The sequence below is a fragment of the Chiloscyllium plagiosum genome, unplaced genomic scaffold, assembly GCF_037043375.1.
Source record: "Chiloscyllium plagiosum isolate Xiang-an unplaced genomic scaffold, Cpla_swu_hap1 HiC_scaffold_3, whole genome shotgun sequence".
Lineage (NCBI taxonomy): Eukaryota > Metazoa > Chordata > Chondrichthyes > Orectolobiformes > Hemiscylliidae > Chiloscyllium > Chiloscyllium plagiosum.
The window spans coordinates 66,486,908-66,501,941 of NW_028270141.1; the positions used below are offsets into that span (position 1 = coordinate 66,486,908).

A 15,034-nucleotide genomic window follows, 5' to 3' on the forward strand; every position below is an offset into this window, starting at 1 on the left:
GCTTCACAGAATCAAACTTTCTCTGTATAACAAGACAATTACAGTTTTATTTAGAAACCTAGTTCTTTGAAAACTATTACTTAAAACCAATAAAAATATCCAGTAATTTCATGTCCCATCTGTAAAGATGTACCTTCCAACTTTCAGGGCCACAAAGAGATCCCAAGAGAATGTTAGTTAAATCCTGTCCCATTTAATGACTGGTTCCTAACTAATCACTTATCTATGGGATTGGCTGCCTCTAATTTCATGTACCCTCATTTTCATTAGGCCATCAGAAATAGGAACAGTGGTAGGGCGTTTGGCCCTCAAGTCTGCTCAGCCTTTAACGGGATCGTGGCCGATCGAACATTCTTCACTTTCCCGCCCTTTCTCCATAATCCTCGATTCCCATACTGATCAAGAATCCATCTATCTCAGCCTTAAATATGCACATGGACTCAGCCCCAGAGCTCTTAAAACTCAACTCTACAAGAACAAATTCCTTCTCATCTCAGTCTTAAATCGGCAACCTTAATTCTTAGACTAATGCCCTATGTTGTTAACAGACTGTTAAGCAGACCTTTGTCCAAAGTCTCTGGAAGTCTATGCAAATAGCATCTGCAGATATTTTATTAGGAGAGCTCTTGTGGTTTCATGGTAATGTCCCTACTTCTGAGCTTGGAGATCTAGATCAAGTCTCACCTACTCCAGACGTGTAGCATAACATCTCTAAACATGTCGATCAGAATTATTCTAGACATTCCATAACATGTTAGTTCTCTTTTCAAACAAAATCAACAGGTTTTGTTTACCAATTCACACTGACCCTCTCTGGTGAGTTCATATCTGTCCAAATGCTCAGGCAGTGTGTCCTAATAACAAGCTGCAGTAATTTTCACTAAACTGATGAAAAACCAGCATCAGCTTGTTATTTTCTCACTCACACCAGTAATTTGCTATAATCAGAACAATGAGGCTTTCAAATGCACAATTATGATGGTGTAAACTGGATAGCAACTTCTGGCACCCACACTCGTGATTAAACGCAGAATCACAAAAGCTGCTGTCAGATACACCCTACTCAACAGGGTGTGGTCACTGTTAAACTTGACATTGAACTGTCAGCAATGGCATGAATTTGAGGGAATGATGGCGCAGTGATAATGTCACCGAACTAATAATCGCAAAGGCCCAAGCTCATTCTCTGAGGACACCGGTTCAAATGCCATACCAGCTGCTGGAATTTGAATTCATTGAAACAAATCTGGAATTGAAAGTTTGTCTCAGTAATGCTGTCCATAAAGCTATCACTTTTGTAAATGCCCACATGGTTCATCCATGTCCTCAATGGAGAGAAACCTGATATCCTTAGTTGGTCTAGCCTACATATGATTCCAGACCCACAACAATGTGGTTGACTCTGTTTGGACAGTTCAGGATGGACAACAAAATGCTGGCCTTGCCAGTGATGTCCACATCTCATGAACAAATAAAACTTGCACTAAAAATGGATGATGTATTACTAAAATTCAATCTTGAATACAAGTAGAGTTAAACAACCTCTTTGACTCTGAAAATAAACAACTTTACAAGTGTGGAGTATCGGTCTTTCAGAAGAATATTAGGACTGAATTTTTTCTTACTTCTTCCAAAAGTCCTGTCCCCCACCTCTTTTCCAACCTTTATTTAACTTTCTCTCGATGACTTGAATATGTATTTCCAGTTTTATACTTTTTGGTTTGGACTCTATACACCTACGTAAAGACATGTAATCTGACTGTCTAAAGAGCATGCTGTTTCTTGCCGTGCCCACAGACACCATAGATTACTTGTGCAAAGTGTTGCACTGGAACAAAACGTAATAACTGAAATTCTCCACTTCGAAGTCAGTCTAATTTTTGTGTGCTGCTGTCAGCCAAGTGAATACAAGGTACATTCCTTCACTGCTGACCACAGAATCTAAGCAGTTAAATATTTGTCTTTCTTTAACAACATTAATGGTTAATTTTGCCATTACCTTGTTCTTATTCAGACTAATTTCTTCATTAACACATTTTCAATTAGATCAAGTTAACTTTTAGTTCTTCCATGTGATTTATTTATAAGTTTGCATGTATTTCTACATTACTCTCAAACTCTATTGTGAAGACTAATACCCAATAGCTATTTACTATTTTAGAAAGAGACAGAACAATCTAGTTATGATGGTAGGGCTAATTCAAAATGGCAGACTTGTTTTACTTGTCTTCAGAAACTATTTTCACTCCTCTCCATTTTCTGGATTTACCAATGCACCTACTTATTTTGTGAATCCTGTCCTTTGGTCATATGGGTCTGCAAACTGTTCAACAGCAAGGATCACCCCAGATGAGTTGAATCCTCTTCACACTGCACCCATTCACTCTTGGGGTGACTCAGTATCAAACTAGGAAATTTCAGATTTTTCCCTTTCTTACCCAAAGAAGGAAAAACCTGAGAAGCGGAATGGCATTTGTTGGAACTCCACCTAAAAATTATTCTAAATAAAAACAAGTATTGCTGCACAATCCCAGCATCAAACCTGGAATGTTTCTAGTCTACTTGCATCAGTACAATAGAAGGAAGACCACTATTTCATCTAAACAATGCTTCTATTCTTCTGTCAGGTATGGGGAAATCTGGTTGGGAAGGGGACGCAAGTGTAAACATTATAACCAAGTTGCTGCTTGGATACAGCACTGTTGTTCTTAGAAATTCTCCGAAAAACTCAACATGAAACTTTGGTAAATCTGCATTTACACTCCAGCTGTTTGCTGTTTCTCAGTGAAGATGAAACATGGCTTCACTTTTAACCAGTTTCATAATTTTTAAAGATGAAAGAAGAAGTGTTTTCCTGAAGCATAGAAAAAAAAAACAAAATTGAAACATAATTTGAGAATTGCGCTTCTGCTTTTCATTTTTTTTTAAAATGCTCACCACATTGCACCAGTCCTGTACAGTCAGCATTGGAGCACTTGGCAGCAATTCAATCTGCCAACAATACTCTATGTACAATACTGTGGCTCTTATTTTCAGATTAGAAAAATTAAACCAAGAGAAACAATAAACCAAAACAAAAACAAGAAAGAGATCAAACTGAACAAACGCAAAAAGAAAATTGCAATTTTTGTTCAAACTTATCCATTTGTCTAAGGTGCCCTGCTTTTATTCAGAAACATATCAGTAGACAAATATAATGTATACTGCCCACATTAGTGCTTTTCAAGCTTTGCTTTACATACTCCCAGTAATTCCTGTCCAACTGCAAAAGATGTCTGTATAGAAAAAATGTTTTATTACAAATATATACAAAACTCAGAAAACAATATTAAAAAGCAAAGCACATAAATCTGATAGAGCAAATGATAGAGATCTTGTGAACAGATCCTATTTTGAACACGTGTGGCCTGAAATAATGTACACAATCATGGCAACCATACATAATAGATATAAAACAGAAAAAAAGTCTAACACCTACTGCATTTTGCTTCTCCCTGTTTAAAATTAGTGAAGCTCTCATTTCTTGGGATAAAATATTCTACTGCTTCATGCATTTGAAACCTAGGAAGCTCAACAAAATATACTTTTGGTGGCTCAATAGTTAGCATTGCTGCCTCACAGCACCAGGGACCAGAGGTGACTGTCCTCTGGTGTTCTAACCTCAGGTGACTGTCTGTGTGAAGTTTGCACGTTCTCCCTGTGTCTGTGGGTTTCCAGCAGATACTCTGATTTCCTCCCACAGTCCAAAGAAGAGCGAGTTGGGTTGGATTGGCCATGCTAAATTGTCCAGTGTTAAGGGATGTGTAGGCTATCTGCAGTTGCCATGGGAAGTGCAGGGTTACAGGGATAGGGTAGGGGGATCGATCTGGGGAAGATGCTCTTCGGAGGGTTGGTGTGGACTTGTTGGGCTGAATGGCCTATTTCCACACTCTGGCGGTTCTATAATATATGTTTTCAGAAAACAAAATACCTATGCTTTTTCTGTGATCTCTCACTAAATACACCACTATTAATGCGCCACTTGCTCCAGATCACAATCACTGTGTACATATCAATGTGACTGCATGCTGAGAAAACAAGAGCCATAGTTGCCATACCAATATTCCATTGCTGCAGTTAGGCACATAACTGGTGAGCAACTATTGTATCTGATGGATTGAAACTTGAACTTTTGCAATGTTACTGTAAAGCAAGTTTTCTATCAGGTCAGTTTATTTAGAGTCCATTACATTGCCGACTATTCACAGATGACATGAAGATCTATCAAATCATTCACCAGTCTAAGAGCTGATAAACTTCATTGTTTAAAGATAACATGCACCTGTGCAAACATATGTGAGCATATTCCTCATATTCACCATATTCACACCACACAAGTAAAGCATCAAGACACAATTTGCAGCCATATGTTAGAGTAAGCTCCTAACTAATTTCTGCATTCAAAGTCACAGGAATTTGTTGCAAATTCCAATGTAGTTACATCAAATACAAGAGAGCATCTCCTCACTACAAAAATACACTGTTCTTAGTAGCAGTTGTACAAAAATCACCTATGGTATGAATTTCTTCATTATTGCAATAAATACAAAACTGCTACAAATGGGTGCAGCAAGTCAAGAATAAGATTGACACTCATGATTAATTTCCACACTTAAAAGTTTAAAAATATTCATTTACTCTGTGGTATTAGACAAAAGTGTAACTCATGATTTTGCAATAAAACTGCAAATCATTGACAAAGGTTTGACTGCTGCCATTAGTTTTAGACTACGCAAATTGGACTATAGGCTGTCTTCACTTTCCAATTTTGATTAATCACTCCCTCACAACATAAATCAATTGTTCATAGCAATTGTACCTCAGAGGCACTTAATAACTGCGATACGTACACGGAAGTCGTCCTGAAGGTATGGTGTGGGTTGGGAACAAAGTGACCTAGACAGCTTTTTGTTAATGTTCTTTGTCAAGGCGCAGAAGCATTACACAACACAAGCCTATTGTTATGCTGTTACAGGATAGATGGGCATAATACCAGTTGCTCCTTTGGGCAACAAGTTCATACTGTCTTAAATAAACACATCCATCAATTAGAGGATAATACACTGTAACATATCTGAAGTCAATTGCAATATTCTCTTTTGCAGGTAACATTTCCTCAAAATCAGCAAGAAATGATTACATTTTTCTTTTATAATTTCTAAAATGTATAACAGAAATTTGCATGTGTGACACCTGAGCTGTGATACAAGTTTCTCTAAGCATACATATTTAATAACAGATCTCCTGTGGCGATACTCATTGGTAACCCAAGTTATTTTTCACACTCCAATGTTTGATTTTTTTATATAGACACAGCTCTCGATTTGCAAATTGAAAATATTCCATCTACTTAGAAACCAACAAAGGCACGGTGGCACAGTGGTTAGCACTGCTGCCTCACAGCGCCTGAGACCCGGGTTCAATTCCCGCCTCAGGCGACTGACTGTGTGGAGTTTGCACGTTCTCCCCGTGTCTGCGTGGGTTTCCTCCGGGTGCTCCGGTTTACTCCCACAGTCCAAAGATGTGCAGGTCAGGTGAATTGGCCATGCTAAATTGCCCGTAGTGTTAGGTAAGGGGTAAATGTAGGGGTGTGGGTGGGTTGCGCTTCGGCGGGTCGGTGTGGACTTGTTGGGCCGAAGGGCCTGTTTCCACACTGTAATGTAATCTAATCTAAAGTCAACCTGATGAACATGAACGAACTTTCAGGTGAGCAGCTTACTTTGTTTCTCTTAAGGGTATATTGCCTGTAATAAAGTATGGAATTTGACACACAATATCTGTTGCATAACATATATGCATTTACTGCAAAACATATTGCCATATATAATCAAGGCAAACATGCTTGTGACACCAAAACATACTAATCTGGAACATTATCTTCTTTGAAAAGTTGTAAAAATGACAATGGAATGAATAGTGAAAGGCACGGAATAGATGTAGTAAACAAATTCTCATGAATATCAAAACACATCTTTCCAAAAATAACTCTTGTAACGACAATTATGCAAACCCTTTGGTCATAGACGAGCTAATATTTACAATGAAACAACTTTTCTGGTAGCTGAGCACCCAATGACTTCAAACTTTCTTTTTGCATGTTAAGTTATTGAAAGTGTAAGGTGATAGTAGCATGGTGAAGCAAGCAGACCACCTAGGATCTAAGCAAACAGGGCAAGCAGATGGGTAACTCATTAATCAATCAAATTGAACAACTGAGAATTTAGCACTAAGGCTGGGAAGGAATTAAATCAAAATAGGGTTCAATGCAAAATCCGGTATAGGAAATTTAGGAGGTGAAAGAAGGATTGTATCGAGAGCTAGAAAGGAAACATGAATAAAAAAGTGAATATTATTCATAAATAAGTCAGTGCCATGAGCTTATTATTATGACAGTAAAATTGAATCTGCAAAGATCAACATTCATAAATTAAAACCAACCATATCTTCAAGAACTTACACAGATTATCTCAACTTAATCACTGAATATTCTTTTCCTTACCCTCTACAATTTCAAGACACTGACAAACTGTTCAGTCATATATTGAACAGTCAAATGGTATACATAGCTAAGTAGTCTTGGTTGACTCTACTTGACCAAAGGAAGATTGTGAAAGATTTAGCAGTTTACACTTTTAATGTACACATTCCCATATTCCTGCCAAAATCTAGTCAAGCAAACAAAGTTACCATAGTCTCACCAGACCATAGGATTATTATTGCAATAAAGGGAAATGACTGGTGGTGGTTTAACCCAAGGGCCATCATGCCTCAGGCAGGGGGAGAAGTCAAGAGCAAAATCATTCATGGTAATCTCAGCTGGTGCAGGAATTAAATCCATTCTGTTGGTATCACTGAGCATCGCAAACATCAATCATTATCCACATGAATTTATATTGCAATTACGCTATGTGCTGTTATTATCATTGAAAAAATAATACCTTTGAAGTCACTTTAAAATGTCAATTTTCAGGTTTTAGATGATATTCAGAAAACAAGTTCAACTTGAGACTTACGGTTTCAGATATCTGAAGGCCCAATTTGATTAGTACATTATAAGCTTCATTCAAGACTCAATTAATTTGTATTTTAACAACTCTCCAAATATCCACATCAGCAATGCTTAAAAATTTACCAGGATTCCAACCCCATCCCTCCCACAACGATTCCACTGCCATAGACAGCTCCAACTAACCTACTGCCACGACAGTAGCGTAGATTGAGTCAATTCTACACCGTCACAACTAACTTCATATAATTTATGAACTATGGTGATCATTCTCTCAGGTCATTATGGTTCATAGGGAAGTATCAGATTTAAAAAGTCACCCAGATTCAGGATTTAAACAGGTTGTTAAGTCATTGAACATGAAATTTCAATTCATGACGTCACAAGACTCCCTCCACTGGGCAGGTACAGTATTGTCTACATCACAAAACTGATTCCACAACCTGATTGTTCACAGAAAAACTACAGCTGCCAGCCTTACTGTAAGCTACTTTAAAACAGAACTAAAGGCTCAGCAATATCTTTTTTAGCATTTGACACGTTTACAAGTTTTCACTTGGGTAGACCCACGCAATGTAGCAGGAGGAGAAATTTTACAGTTCACTTGTTTATTTAGTTTTTTTTAAAAAATATGACATATATAGTCTGTTACTCCCAAGTTTCTTAAGAATTCTCTATCCTGGATCCTAAATTCCTGCACCATAAACCATGACAAATGGGTATTTAGCAACAAAAGGTACTTTTCAAACTATATTGTTGAAGCTGAGATACTTGACTTCAAATGTCAGAACTTTTCTCCATTGCTTTTCTAACATGGCAAAACTGACAGTTTCACCACATGTGGTGGAACCATCCAGCAAGTCATTCCATCATATGTGAGCCGACAAAACGAGTGACCCCAGACTATGTGTCAACCTTGCAGATTGATGGATGGAGGGATGGAGAGATGAAGCATCGTAGACAAGCCTGATCCCATCTTTGGGGACACAGGTGTAGTTATTTTTAATCAACCTATTCAGACATGTTGTGACAAATCTCCAGGGCAGGCAGGACTTGAACCTTCTGTCCCAGAGGTGAGGACACTATCAAATGCCACAAGACTCCTTACGGCCACAGATGTAGATATTTTTAATCAACCTTTTCAGGGGTGTTATTATACACTTCTGGAGCACGTGGGACTTGAACCCAGGGATCATAATTAAATTGTCCTGTTCAAGGAAATAAGATCCCTGATCACGAAACCTACCAGTCTACATTTTCTTGACAATACTGCTCATGAATGCTCATATTTTCTAAAAATCAATTCAAATATTAAAATTTGAAATATTTATGATGCTGACTGTAGCATTTCAACATGGTATTAAGTTTTCACTAATCTGGTAATATAAGGCAATTCACCAGTTTAAGATACAGTGACATTGGCCAGCCTGGGAAAATGACCAGCCTCACCCCCGATCCTGCAGTAAACCTCTGCCAAGTAACCAAGCTGCCAGTGTGAGAATGTCAAAATAGAAACAAGTCGAAATTATAAACCCAAATTTATTCTTACACAGCCCAATTAGCAATCACTTCTTGTTTGTATACAAACCAAGCCCCAGTCCTTGCCTATTAATCCTGCCCCAGATATAATTCAACGCCAGAATCCACCACACTAAGTGATTTAGTTGGGCCGAGGACGGACACTCACCTGCCGGACGTTGACAATCTGCTCTGCCCCCGAGGTACCGAGGCCTGGGGTGTCCGGACAGGCGGCGGCTTCCGACCCCGGCCCTAACGCGGGCTCTCCCCCCTCCGGCCCCGGGCTCTCCCTGCTCTGGGCTCCCCCCCGGCCCCGGTGCGAACACTGCCCGGTCTCACTCACCTCTTCCCGCAGGCTGCCGCCCGGCCTCCCCGCTCCCCGGAGACTTGTTGCTGATCCGCAGTCAGAACAATAACATGGCGCTGACAACCAGCGAGACAGGAAGAGAACTCAGCACCGAAACAGGGGGAGGAGATAGAGATAAACAGATGTTGGAGAGAGAGAGAGACTGGAGGAGGAGATAACGAGAGAGAGAGAGAGAGAACGGGGGTGGAGGAGATACAGAGAAACCGGAGGGTGGAGATAGAGAGAAACATCGAAACAAGATGACTTTCAACACTCCTGGCTGGTGTATCATGCTCTTCTGTTTTAATTCATTAACAAGATGTGGGCACTGCTAGCTATGCCAACATTCATTGTCCATCCCTAATTGCCCGGAGGACAGTTGAGAGTCAACCACATTGCTCTGGGACTAGCCTCACATGATGGCTTCCTTCTCTTAAGGGCAATAGTGAATCAGATGAGCTATTTTTCCAACAATCGAAAATGGATTTGTGGTCATCATTAGACTCTTAATTCTAGATTATTATTGAATTCCAATTCCACCATCTGCCATGGCGGGATACAAACCTAGGTCCCCAGAATATTTACCTGGGTCTCAGGGTTGACAGTCAAGCAATAATACCATTAAATCATTGTCTTCCCATCTACAATTCATACTCTTGAAGTTATCCAAAAAGTTAATGCCTCTGTCCTGACTTGCAGAGCTTTTAGTTAAGAAAAATGCAATTGCTGGCCAGCCTACAATGATCCCCAGTTCTGCAAAAGTTCAATTTTAAAATTTGCATCCTGTTTTGAAATCCATCCATGACCTCACTCCTTATCTCTGTAATCTCATCTAAAATACTAAAATATAGGATTGGAATGTTGTTGAACTTGAGAGGATGCAGAAATGATTTACAAGAATGTTGCTAGGACTGGAGGGTTTGAGCTGTAGGAAGAGGTTGAATAGGCTGGGGCTTTTTTCTCTGAAGTGTCTGAGGTTGAGGGGTGACCTTATAAAGATTTATAAAATCATGAGGGGCGTGGATAGGGTAAATAGACAATGTCTTTTTCCTAGGGCAGGGAAGTGCAAAACTAGAGGGCGTAGGTTGAAAAGATTTAAAAGGGACCTAAGCGGGAACTTTATCACACAGAGGGTGGTGCGTGTATGGAATGAGCTATCAGAGGAAGTGACAAAGGCTCGTACAATTACAACATTTAAAAGGCACCCGGACGGTTACATGAATGGGAAGGGTTTGGAGAGATATGGACCAAAAGCTGGCAAATGGGACTAGATTAGTTGAGTGTATCTGGTCAGCATGGACGAATTAAACTGAAGGATATGTTTCCATGTTGTATATCTCTATGACTTTAAACTTCAAGATCAAGTCACAGCTAGAGAATAATGCTGAATAAAATTTGAGAGTGTCAAGTAAAGAAGCGTACAAAGTGAGAATTAGCAAGTCAAAGAAAGAACTGTGTATCAATGAAAAATACATTTTGTCACAAACTGTGTTAGCATTGAGTAAACACGTTTTGAAAAGGATAAAAAAGTATAGAGACTAAGGCAGCATGTATCGAGATTAAGACACACCAGAAGAGGGCAGCACTGTGAAAGGGAGGGCACCAGCCAGTAGCAACATTATAAAGACAGTGTGAAAAATTATAGAAGTTCAAGGAGCAGACTGTCAAAAGCAAAGCAAAACAGAATAGCAGCACAGACATCATTAGGTCAGGTGCATCTATGCATCTGGCAAGACTCCAACATTAATACACTTTGCAGCAGTAATTTCATGCAATTTACTACTTATGTCAGCTAATCTCTTCTGGCCTTCTCATTATACATGTAGAAACAGATGCCTAAAGTCAAGCTTATTACAAAGGAATGGTGTACTCTCCCTCTCCCCACCTGAAAAGGACAATCCATTCTCATGGGAAAAGTGGGGATTCACTAATAATACAACACAATGAAACCAACCATGGGGAATTTAAAAAAAACTGACCTATTTCCCAAATTAACAGTTCAAACCATGCAAAGATGCATTGAGCAATATCACAGTTCACTTGTACACTGTAAATTGCAGTCAATGCTTATTTTACTGCCCACTTGGAAAAGCTTAAACATGAGTTAAGATTAGAGTGGTGCTGGAAAAGCACAGCAGGTCAGGCAACATTTGAGGAGAGGAAAGTCAACGTTTCAGGATGATGAAGGGCTTTTGCCGAAATGTTGATTTTCCTGCTCCTCGGGTGCTGCCTGACCCGCTGTGCTTTTCCAACATCACTCTAATCTTGACTCTAATCTCCAGCATCTGTAGTATCCAATTTCGCCTTAAACATAATTTAGTAATCCCAAGCGAGATAGAATACATGAAGCAGTCAGCAACTCTAATGTTTAACATGGAATTTCAACATGATTGCTACGTATTTAAGCAGTGTGGTGCAATTCACATCACATTGTTCAGGTTGATGTTGCCAGTACACAGGAGCATAAGGACTAGGAGCAGGAGTCGACAATTCAGTCCCTCCAGCTTGTTCTGCTATTTGATATGATCGTGACTGATCTTATTTTAACCTCAACTCTATTTTCCTGCTTGGTCTCCAAAAGACTTCAACCCATTACTAAATTAAAAATTGTCTACATCTCCCTTAGATTTACTAAATGTCACAGCATTAATTGAAATCCGGGATAGTGACTTCCACAGATTCATGACCATTTGAGAAAACTAATTTTCTCCTCATTTCTGTATTAAATCTGTTACTCGTTATCCTAAAATTATGACCTCTCATTCTAAGTCATATGAGGAAACATCCTTTTTGTGTCTATTTTGTGAATCCCCTTTAGCATCTTATATATCTGAATTAGATGTCCTGTCATTCTTCTAAACTCTGGATAGTTTAGCCCTAAACTGTTCATTGTCTCTTTCTAAAATCCTCAAGGGTGGCATCAATCCAGTGAATGTCTTTCCAACTGCCTCCTTTATAACATCTCTCCTCAAGAAAGAGGACCAAAATTGTACACAAAACTTCAGGTGCAGTGTGACTAATGTTGAGTAATGCAGTAACACTTGCCTATTATTATACTATTTTCCTTTAGCAATAAATGCCAAGATTCTATTTGCCTTCCTTATTACCGGCTGTACCTGCACACTGTTTTCTGCAATTCAAATACAAGGGCACTCAAATACCTCTGCAACAAAGCACTCTGAGGTTTCTCTCTATTAAGATAATAAGTTGCCTTTCTATCCCTAGTTCAGGATTGGTGCTGGGTCCACATCATTTATGTAAATGATTTGGATGTCAGCGTAAGAGATTTAGTTAGTAGGTTTGCAGAAGACACCATAATTGGAGGTGTCGTGGACAGTGAAGAAGGTTATCTTGGATTACAATGGGATCTTGATCAAATGGACCAATGGGCTGAGGAGTGGCAGATGGAGTTTAATTTAGATAAATGTGAGGTGCTGTATTTTGGGAAAGCAAATCTTATCAAGACATATAGACTTAATGGTAAGGTCTAGGGAGCATTGCTGAACAAAGAGATTTTGGAGTGCAGGTTTAAAGCTTCTTGTAAGTAGAGTCGCAGGTAGATAGGATAGTGAAGAAGTTGTGGGGTATGCTTTCTTTTATTGGTCAGAGTATTGAGTACAGGAGTTGGGAGGTCATGTTGAGGCTGTACATGACATTGGATATTGCGTGCAATTCTGGTCTCCTTCCTATCGTAAGGATGTTGTGAAACTTGAAAGCTTTCAGAAAAAGATGTACAAGGGTTGGTGGATTTGAGCTATAGGGAGAGGTTGACTAAGCTAGGGCTATTTTCTCTGGAGTGTTGGAGGCTAAGGGGTGACATTATAGAGGTTTATAAAATCATGAGGGGCATGGATAGGGTAAACAGACAAGGTCTTTTCCCTGGGATGGGGGAATCCAGAACTAGAGGGTGAGAGGTTTAGGGTGAGAGGGGAAAGATATAAAAGAGACCCAAGGGGTAATCTTTTCACGCAGAGGGTGGTGCATGTGTGGAACTGGCTGCCAGAGGAAGTGGTGGATGCTGGTACAATTGCAACATTTAAAAGGTATCTAGATGAATAAATGAATAGGAAGGGTTTGGACAGATATGGGCCGGGTGCTGGCAGGATTGAGTTGGGATATCTGGTTGGCATGGAAGGGTTGGACCGAAGGGTCTGTCTCCGTGCTGTACATCCCTATGACTCAGTAAATATTTATCATAGAATCTTTACAGCTTAGAAAGTGGCCGTTTGGCCCATTGTGAAGGAGCTGGTTATCAAATATCATATATTCCAAGCTGAAAATGTGTTGCTGGAAAAGTGCAGCTGGTCAGGCAGCATCCAAGGATCAGGAGAATTCGAGCATGAGCCCTTCTTCAGGAATGAGGAAAGTGTGCCAAGCGGGCTAAGATAAAAGGTAGGGAGGAGGGACTTGGGGGAGGGGCGTTGGAAATGCGATAGGTGGAAGGAGGTTAAGGTGAGGGTGATAGGCCGGAGTGGGGGTGGGGGCGGAGAGGTCAGGAAGAAGATTGCAGGTTAGGAAGGTGATGCTGAGTTCGAGGGTTGGGACTGAGACAAGGTGGGGGGAGGAGAAATGAGGAAACTGGAGAAGTCTAAGTTCATCCCTTGTGGTTAGAGGGTTCCTAGGCGGAAGATGAGGCGCTCTTCCTCCAGCCGTCGTGTTGCTATATTCTGGCGATGGAGGAGTCCAAGGACCTGCATGTCCTTGGTGGAATGGGAAGGGGAGTTGAAGTGTTGAGCCACGGGGTGGTTGGGTTGGTTGGTCCGGGTGCCCCAGAGGTGTTCTCTGAAACATTCCGCAAGTAGGCGGCCTGTCTCCCCAATATAAAGGAGGCCATATCGGGTGCGCATTTCCTGCGGTTGTAGGGGAAGGTGCTGGGAGTGGAGGTTGGGTTGGTGGCGGGTGTGGACCTGACGAGGGAGTCACGGAGGGAGTGGTCATTTCGGAATGCTGATAGGGGAGGGGAGGGAAATATATCCCTGGTGGTGGGGTCTGTTTGGAGGTGGCGGAAATGACGATGGATGATACGATGTATATGGATGTTGGTGGGGTGGGTAGGTGAGGACCAGTGGGGTTCTGTCCTGGTGGCGATTGGAGGGGCGGGGCTCCAGGGCGGAGGAGCGGGAAGTGGAGGAGATGCGGTGGAGGGCATCGCCGATCAGTCTGGGGGGGAATTGCGGTCTTTGAAGAAGGAGGCCAGCTGGGTTGTACGGTATTGGAACTGGTCCTCCTGGGAGCAGATGCAGCGGAGACAAAGGAATTGGGAATATGGGATGGTGTTTTTACATGGGGCAGGGTGGGAGGAGGTGTAGTCTAGGTAGCTGTGGGAGTCGGTCGGTTTATAGTAAATGTCCGTGTTGATTCGGTCGTCCGAGATAGAAATGGAGAGGTCTAGGAAGGGGGGGGAGGAGTCTGAGATGGTCCAGGTAAATTTGTGGTCGGGGTGGAAGGTGTTGGTAAAGTGGATGAACTGTTCAACCTCCTCGTGGGAGCACGAGGCAGCGCCGATACAGTCATTGATGTAGCGGAGGAAACGGTGGGGGGTGGTGCCAGTGTAGCTGCGGAAGATGGACTGTTCCACATATCCGATGAAGAGGCAGGCGTAGCTGGGGCCCATGCGGGTGCCCATGGCTACTCCTTTGGTTTGAAGGAAGTGGGAGGATTGGAAAGAGAGGTTGTTCAGAGTGAGGACCAGTTCAGTCAGTCGAAGGAGGGTGTCAGTGGAAGGGTACTGGTTGGTGCGGCGGGAAAGGAAGAAGCGGAGGGCTTTGAGTCCTTTGTGATGGGGGATGGAGGTGTACAGGGACTGTGCCCACACCTCCCCCCTTACTTCCCTCCAAGGCCCCAAGGGATCCTTCCATATCCACCACAAAATCACCTGCACCTCCACATACATCATTTACTGCATCCGTTGCACCCGATGTGGCCTCCTCTATATTGGGGAGACAGACCGCCTACTTGTGGAACGTTTCAGAGAACACCTCTGGGAGACCCGGACCAACCAACCCAACCACCCCGTGGCTCAACACTTCAACTCCCCCTCCCACTCCACCAAGGACATGCAGGTCCTTGGACTCTTCCATCGCCAGACCATAGCAACACGACGGCTGGAGGAAGAGCACCTCATC

At 41.5% G+C, this 15,034-nt stretch overlaps 1 protein-coding gene across 5 annotated transcripts in view; it reads right to left on the reverse strand.

Moving 5' to 3' along the window:
• Nucleotides 1-9,082, reverse strand: part of LOC122543943 (intersectin-2-like) — a 198,362-nt gene extending 189,280 nt beyond the window's left edge. For 2 of the 5 annotated variants that reach the window (XM_087980028.1, XM_087980013.1), the window contains exon 1: nucleotides 8,907-9,082. The gene's annotated coding sequence lies outside the window, so the exon portion shown is untranslated. The remainder of the gene's footprint in view (nucleotides 1-8,906) is intronic. The other 3 variants (XM_087980002.1, XM_087980024.1, XM_087980021.1) reach the window with 3 other exon arrangements.
• Between the last annotated feature and the right edge of the window lie 5,952 nt (nucleotides 9,083-15,034).